We start from the raw sequence: 7,101 nt of genomic DNA, 5'->3' as shown, positions 1-7,101 counted from the left end.
CGGTTGTTCTAAATGAAATATAATGATTTAATTTAACATTTATTTTATGCAGTTATATATTTATATAGTTATATATATAATCATAGGTACCATATATAAAATATTGGTGAATTCGGTATTTTCTATAGTGGAAACTATATTATATTAGGTGTGTGTTTAAATATTTTTATTTTCTTGGAACCATTATTTATGGTGGTTTCCTTTGTTTTACTTTTAGTTAAACAATATTTCATAAATCAAGAATAAATCCTCGAGCCTTGACAAAATTTATAATTTGTAAACTTCGTTCTTGCATTTGATAATCTATAAATTAATAAATTTAAACCTAAAATAACCTCTCTGTGGATCGATCTCGTACTTACGAAATATATTACTTGCAGACAACCTACACTTGGGTGAATTATAATTTAAGTAGTAGCAACGTAAAATTTCCCATTTTTGACATTTTCATAATTTCATTGTCTCTAACATGTCCCAAATAATTATTTAAGCTTACATGAATTTTCTCGTATTTTTATTTGGCTTAAATCGATGACTTTTAAATTAAATTTTAAATAAGACGTATTACTGCGTTTTAATACCGAATTAAACTAAACCTTAATATAAAATTCCAAAATTAAAAAATTACACTTTTAATAGTTATTTGAACTTAAATAAAATTTTCCATAATTTTATAACGCATAAACTGGGCGTTTCAATTAATTCGTTAATTAGCGTTTCATGCGGCGATTAAATCCAGGATAAATTCAAATCTCGTTATTTTGATTCCAAATTTTAAATATAGCATTTTTATTATTTATTCTACCTTTCCAAGTCATGAGCCACACCTGTGGACCCATGGATTCATTTTTAGTTCTTTAATTTTTGTTTTTGACACATAGACGAACACACCGAGCCATCTCCCAAAATACTCGAGCCATGCCCAAGCCACCTCAAGCCAAACCTGAGCCAACCTATCTAGGAACCCTCTTGGAAAAACATAGCCTGTAAAACTAGACCTGGCCCGCCCAAAATACTTCTGAAACTTGACCCGACATTCTGCTTGTGTGTGTGTGTTAGTATACTAGGTGTATTAGGTTTCCTTCTCCACTAGGACACCTCCAACCCTTGACCACTTGACCCTTCATGACACTAACCTTCCCTAGACCATGCCCAGACCAAGCCATCCCCAAAAATCTAGCAGCGAAGCTCCTGAACCAGTGGCAGCAACCATCGCGCTCCCTTCCTGCCACAACTCACGTTTTTGCTGCTAGGGCCCCAACCACCGAGCCAACCCTTGAACAATTTCCTCAAGCACCTCCTAGGACCCTAAGGATCTAACCTAGCCCAGCCCATAGCCCCTTGGCCGAGCCTTCCTCCCTGCACAAGCAGCAACACCCTGGGCATGATTTCCCTTGGGCTCTCGGATGGAGTCCTTGTTGGCAAGGACTCCTCCCAGCCCCTGATTTGTGAGTCCTACCGTGGCTAGGACTCTTTCCTTGACCCCTCACGGATCCTAGCCAAGCTCTGGTCCAGCCCCAGCCAAGCCAGGCCACAAACCTCCCATCACCCGAGCCCCTTGAACACATGACAGGAAGGTGATGCCAACTTGTTGTTCTAATCATGTTTGCAGTGTTTTGGGGATACTTTGGGGTTCTAAACTCATGAAAAACAATACTTGATCCTAACCTATATCATGGCAGCCCCTTTAGATCATATTAAACATGAATTGAAAACAAAATTGAGGCTTAAAAAAATCCATGCTCATGAAAAACGAATATAAATAACATGTCCCATGTTTTTCATAAAAATTCATGCATAAAAACATAGTATGGTGTGTTGATGTTTTGAAGGGAACAATTATGCGTGCCTTTGCGTTTTAAACGCACGATTTTACGTTGACAAATCGAAAAACGACGACGAACGATCATGGCTTGAAGTTTCTTGAAGAACCTTGATGCTTTTCCTTTGACATTTTGAAAATTTCTCTTGAATTTGCTTGTGTGTGCCGTGACTTTGAATGAGAGATTTGTGTTTGAAAATTGGTGGGGTGTGGGGCGTGACATAAAATAGATTAAGGGGTAGGTTTAGGCTTATTTAAAAGTAATTAAACTACTAACCATGTATTAAGCCCATTAAAAAAGTTAGCTCGAAACTCAAAATTTGATAGCAAAAAAATTCGTAAAATATTAAAATAGTCCCTTAGAATTTTTATTTTTGCACTTAGGTCCTCAAATTATTGGTTATTACAATTAGGTCCTTAAAATTCTCAATTCATGCAATTCAATCCTTAAATTCAACTAGGTAGTGCATGCATCCTAAATAAATTCTATGTTTTTTTATACTTCTAAAGATCGTCGTAGTCTTCGAATTATTATTCCTTATATGAAATACTCAAAAATTAACTCAACTAGCAACCACGAACCATCAGTAATTTTTTAGAAAATCTACAAGTCTCAAAAGCATTCATAATCCTCATGACTAACTTATGGTCCAAAGAGTAGAACATCGGTACTTATTAACCAAAAAATTCAATACAGTCAAATCATTTTCAACATTTCCTAACGTCCAAAAACCAAATTCTTACCAATGTCCAATTCCAACACAAAGCCAGCATGCAGGAAAATCATATAATTTCTCATTTCATGTCGTAAGATGCATAAAAATTTTAAAGCATCTAATCTCAAAACATGACGACAAATAAACATGTACCATAAAACGTGTATTATGTAAACATGCAGGTGATATCATACAACTTTCAAAACATTTAAAACTTTTAAACTTACAGACTTGAGGCTTGAAGAATGAGCTGCAGAAGCTGGCGGTGGCACAACCCTATACAGGACCCTTGCTTTGATACCGACTGTAACGTCTGCTCATTTTAAAATTCTACTGAACATATTTTTATTTTTTTAAAATACAATTACCGAAACCATGCTTGCATAAATACAAAAATTTGAAATGTTGTGAAATCATCCCACAGTTGAATAAAATAGCTACTGTAAAAATTATGCAAAGGGCAATAAACTTAAACAATTTACCGTTTAAAAATATAAAACGTCAAGCATATAAAAACTTGTCAAAACCCTCAACAAAATAAAATCATCAACCATTTAAAAAGTTTTTTAAATGCGTTCCCATAAAATCATATATTTGCGGAAAAGTACAAGGTCCTCGGGTTCTCGTGCGTACAACCAACTCCACCCGTTCAGTCATCATCACCTTCAGTCTCCTGATCAAAATGATCACCTGCATTATTCACACCAAGTGAGTCTAAAGACTCATCACACATGTACCGGAATAACATGTATATATACATAGCATACAACAGTGAAAATATATTGTAATCAACATACCTTTCATGAACTTAAAAAGCGCAAATGTAAACGTGCAATATGAAATCATCACATGACAAAACAGTTCATCGTATCATCATTTACTTATGCATTTGCTTTAATTGAATTCAATTCATTAGTTATGACTTTCGTATCATCATTCCTCATTATATGATGTATCCATCTACACAGAACCGTGGTACCCGACGTGTAATTCCCGGTTATTCGTACAAATGATAATAATGCGTTTATGTCATTTGTTATGTAGTTATTAGCTCATTATGTTTTACATGTTGATTGGGGTATCAATATTGAGATTGAATATTATTTCTAGATTGTCAATAGAGTATTAAAAATGAATATGTGTCTAAATAGTGATACTAAGATGTGTAGGTAAAAGTAGTGTAATGAAGTTGGTAGGAAATGAGATGAAAATATGGCAGTTTTTACGGGTTTTAGCATAGTGATTTGAATAATGTGAGGCCACAACCATTAGAAATCTAAGATATAATGCTACAAATTTCATGTTTTGGGTTTTGTACAAATCATTGTGGAAGACAAGCCAAAAGTGCCCCGAAGTGTGTCGTGTTTATCGTCATTCCTTCACTGACACATGTTGGATATTGGGCATAACATTTTACTCAAACCTCCAAATGGCATGCAACCAATTGGAGATGAAAGCCAAGACATCGGGCTACAACTTTTATGTTTACCACTCTTTTAGATTATGAAAGGAAGAGAAATTTTTGGAACGATCTTTGATGAAACAGTGTGCAGGGCCGAATTCTACGCGCCAGGGCAGAAGAGAATGACCGCCCGAGCGCCCCTATACAATATTTTTCCCAAACTTTCCTTGTCCGGGCGGAAGAGAATGCCCGCCAGAGCGCCAGTACATGAAAATTTTAAAGTTTAGGCCGAAGGTTACGCGCCCGGGCGGAAGAGAATGACCACCCAAGTGCCGCCTTACATATGAAAAGATAAGTTTCGACTTCTTTCAGCTTCTTTACCATTCCACAACCTAATTTCACAGCTAAACACGAAAGATATCAAAGAAATCTTCCTCCAAAAGCTCTTTTCTTCATTTCCTTCATCATTTTGAAGTTAGAATTAAGTTCTCCATCACAAGAACTTCTTAAGGGTGTAAGTTTTCATCTCTTTTGATTGTTATACAAGTAGAGGACAATAAAGGAGTGACTTTCACCTTGTATTGACAATAGTGACTGAATTATTGATATATTTGACAGTATAGGAACGAGAAACATCGCCTCAACCCAGTATTCGTATACTTGGACTGTAAGTTGGCATGTTCTTGAAATAATACATGAGTAATATTATGATTTCAAATGCTTCCCATTGATTATTGTTTATGTACATTATTAGTATGTTAATTGATGAAAAAATAGCACCGTATTCAATTGTTAGGTATGAAATATGAAAGAAACTCATGAATATTGAAGATGTGTGCTATAGCATGAACATGAAAGGAAAATGACTGATTTTTATATTATATAGAGCTTGTTGACATCATGGGTGGTTTTAAGTCCACCAAACCTATTGGCCAATATATGTTCATAGGACTTGGGGTTGCCAAAGGTGCTCCCTGACATCCAACACAGTAGTAGCTATATAATAAAGCAAGAACAGTAGTACATGTCAACTAATGAGGCTCGAGTACAAAAATGAACATGAATATATGCTATGGTATGACATGTTTTAAAGATTCATTGTTGATCATGACTTGATATGTATGTTGCTTTGATGTATATTGATCCGTATAAGTGCCAAATTATTGAGTTTTTTAAACTCACGTAGCTCATGTATTACTGGATCAGGTAATGAAGATACATAGGATGCCGGTTCGCCAATGGATGCTTGTGACATGCCTTACATCGACAAGAACCTGGACGTCTTATTGTATAGCTTCCGCATATGTACTATAGTAAATTTTATGCCAGTGTTTGAAACAAGTTCCACGATATGTAGGATGATACAATGTATGTTTATATATGAAAATATGTTTATATGTGTGTATAGATGTTATTGTTTGAGTTTTGGCTGAGACGCAATGTAGGGAGATCATGCCAAAATTTTTATAAATCATCAAATTGGTGCCCTTTGTCTGAATTGCTTCATAATATAGATTTTGATTATGGTAATCATGTCAAGCATAGAAATAGGGTGTGACACGACGGCTGTCAGACATCAGTGACAGTATTACCCATCCACTGTGCCTAGGCATCATCATCGGCATTTACATATACATCTTAAGCATTTACATATACATCGTTAGTCACAAATAATTCTTATTTTCAAAACATCATCATTTTCATCATTTATCAAAATCATGTACATGCGTAAATTTTTCTTAAAATCAAGCATGCAATGTATATTTCATAATTTCATAAAAATCATGATCATGATGCATAAATATTTAAAAGCCTTATAAATTTGTGCTCGGAGCGCTGCCAGGACTAAAATCTCATCTCGGGTGCAAAATGACGATTTTGCCCCTAGAAACCCAAAATGACTGTTTTATCCCTGGACCTCTAAATTTCGACCTGAAGCTTACCAAACCCCTTAAAACATTCCAAAATATAATCAAAGGTATTTCTTAAATGTAAACTCGAGCCCGTTACAAAACTTAAACGATTTGTTTTAAAACGTGGACCAAGGTCCCGGTTTTAACCCGAATCTCCCCGAAACTTAACCAAAATTTTCCCAAATCAAATAATGTCTTAAAACTACCCAACCAGCCTTAAAACCACACATTCTAGCCCACTAAGACCCAGAAATATGAGACCAAATGTTGCTGGAATTTTCTGCACGTTCAAGTCGTAACCCTAGTCGCACCATACTCGTGTTTTATCAATCCCAGACCTAACCATCGAGGACCAGCCCCGAACCAACCCTATCTCACCTCGGGACCCTCCTGGACCGACCCCAACCACTGCCCTTAACCCCATGCCAAAATCAAACAAGAACCACAAGACGCGAGCTCGAATACCGACTGCGCGACCCTAACTCACGGTTTTCTCCTTCGACCTTCTTTCCACGCGAGACCAACCTTACAAGAGCTGCTCCAGGATGTGTCTCCAACCCACCAAGGCCTTCTCCAAGTCCCTAGCATGCACCATGCATCGGCGCCCTCCTAAAATTCCCGATCTATCCAACACGCACACACAAAAGCCAAAACGATCGGCCCCTTGCCTAACCGTGCCTGGACGTGTTCTCGTCTTTCTTTCCTCATAAACCTCGACGTTGACAACCTCTAACCACGTAGCCATGGCAGCCCCTTGCATCAATATCAAGTAACGTGAGTTATGAGTGAACATGATGCATATTATGTATCAAAACTTTGCATCAATGAGTTTTACATGCAAATACATATACATCAGCATATATATGGTGTAAATGATGAGAAAAATAGATACACAGCATGCCTTAGCGGGCGGGGAAGATGCTTTCTTGAAGAAGCCATGGAGGCCGAAGGCTGCTGGTTCTTTGCTGTAGAAAAAAAGTGAGAGAGGCTGCTGGAATAAGGGTTGGGCGGCTGCTATGAGGGGAATGGGTTTTGGTTTTAGTTTAGGTGTTCATTAGTTAAAATAAAGTGTACTAATGGGCCATAATTGCATTTTAAAAGATTAAAAGGGTATAAAGCCCATTAAGCAATAAAACCAACCCAACAAGCTCAAAAACACTCCTGAAAAATATTTTTTTCAGGTACGTTTTTGAAAATATTACCCGATCCTTCAAAAAGTTCCCCGATTCGCTGAAATTTACGTATCGG

Source organism: Primulina huaijiensis, chromosome 18 (assembly GCF_012295235.1).
Source record: "Primulina huaijiensis isolate GDHJ02 chromosome 18, ASM1229523v2, whole genome shotgun sequence".
In the NCBI taxonomy this organism is placed as follows: Eukaryota; Viridiplantae; Streptophyta; class Magnoliopsida; order Lamiales; family Gesneriaceae; genus Primulina; species Primulina huaijiensis.
This window is presented reverse-complemented; position numbering follows the sequence as displayed.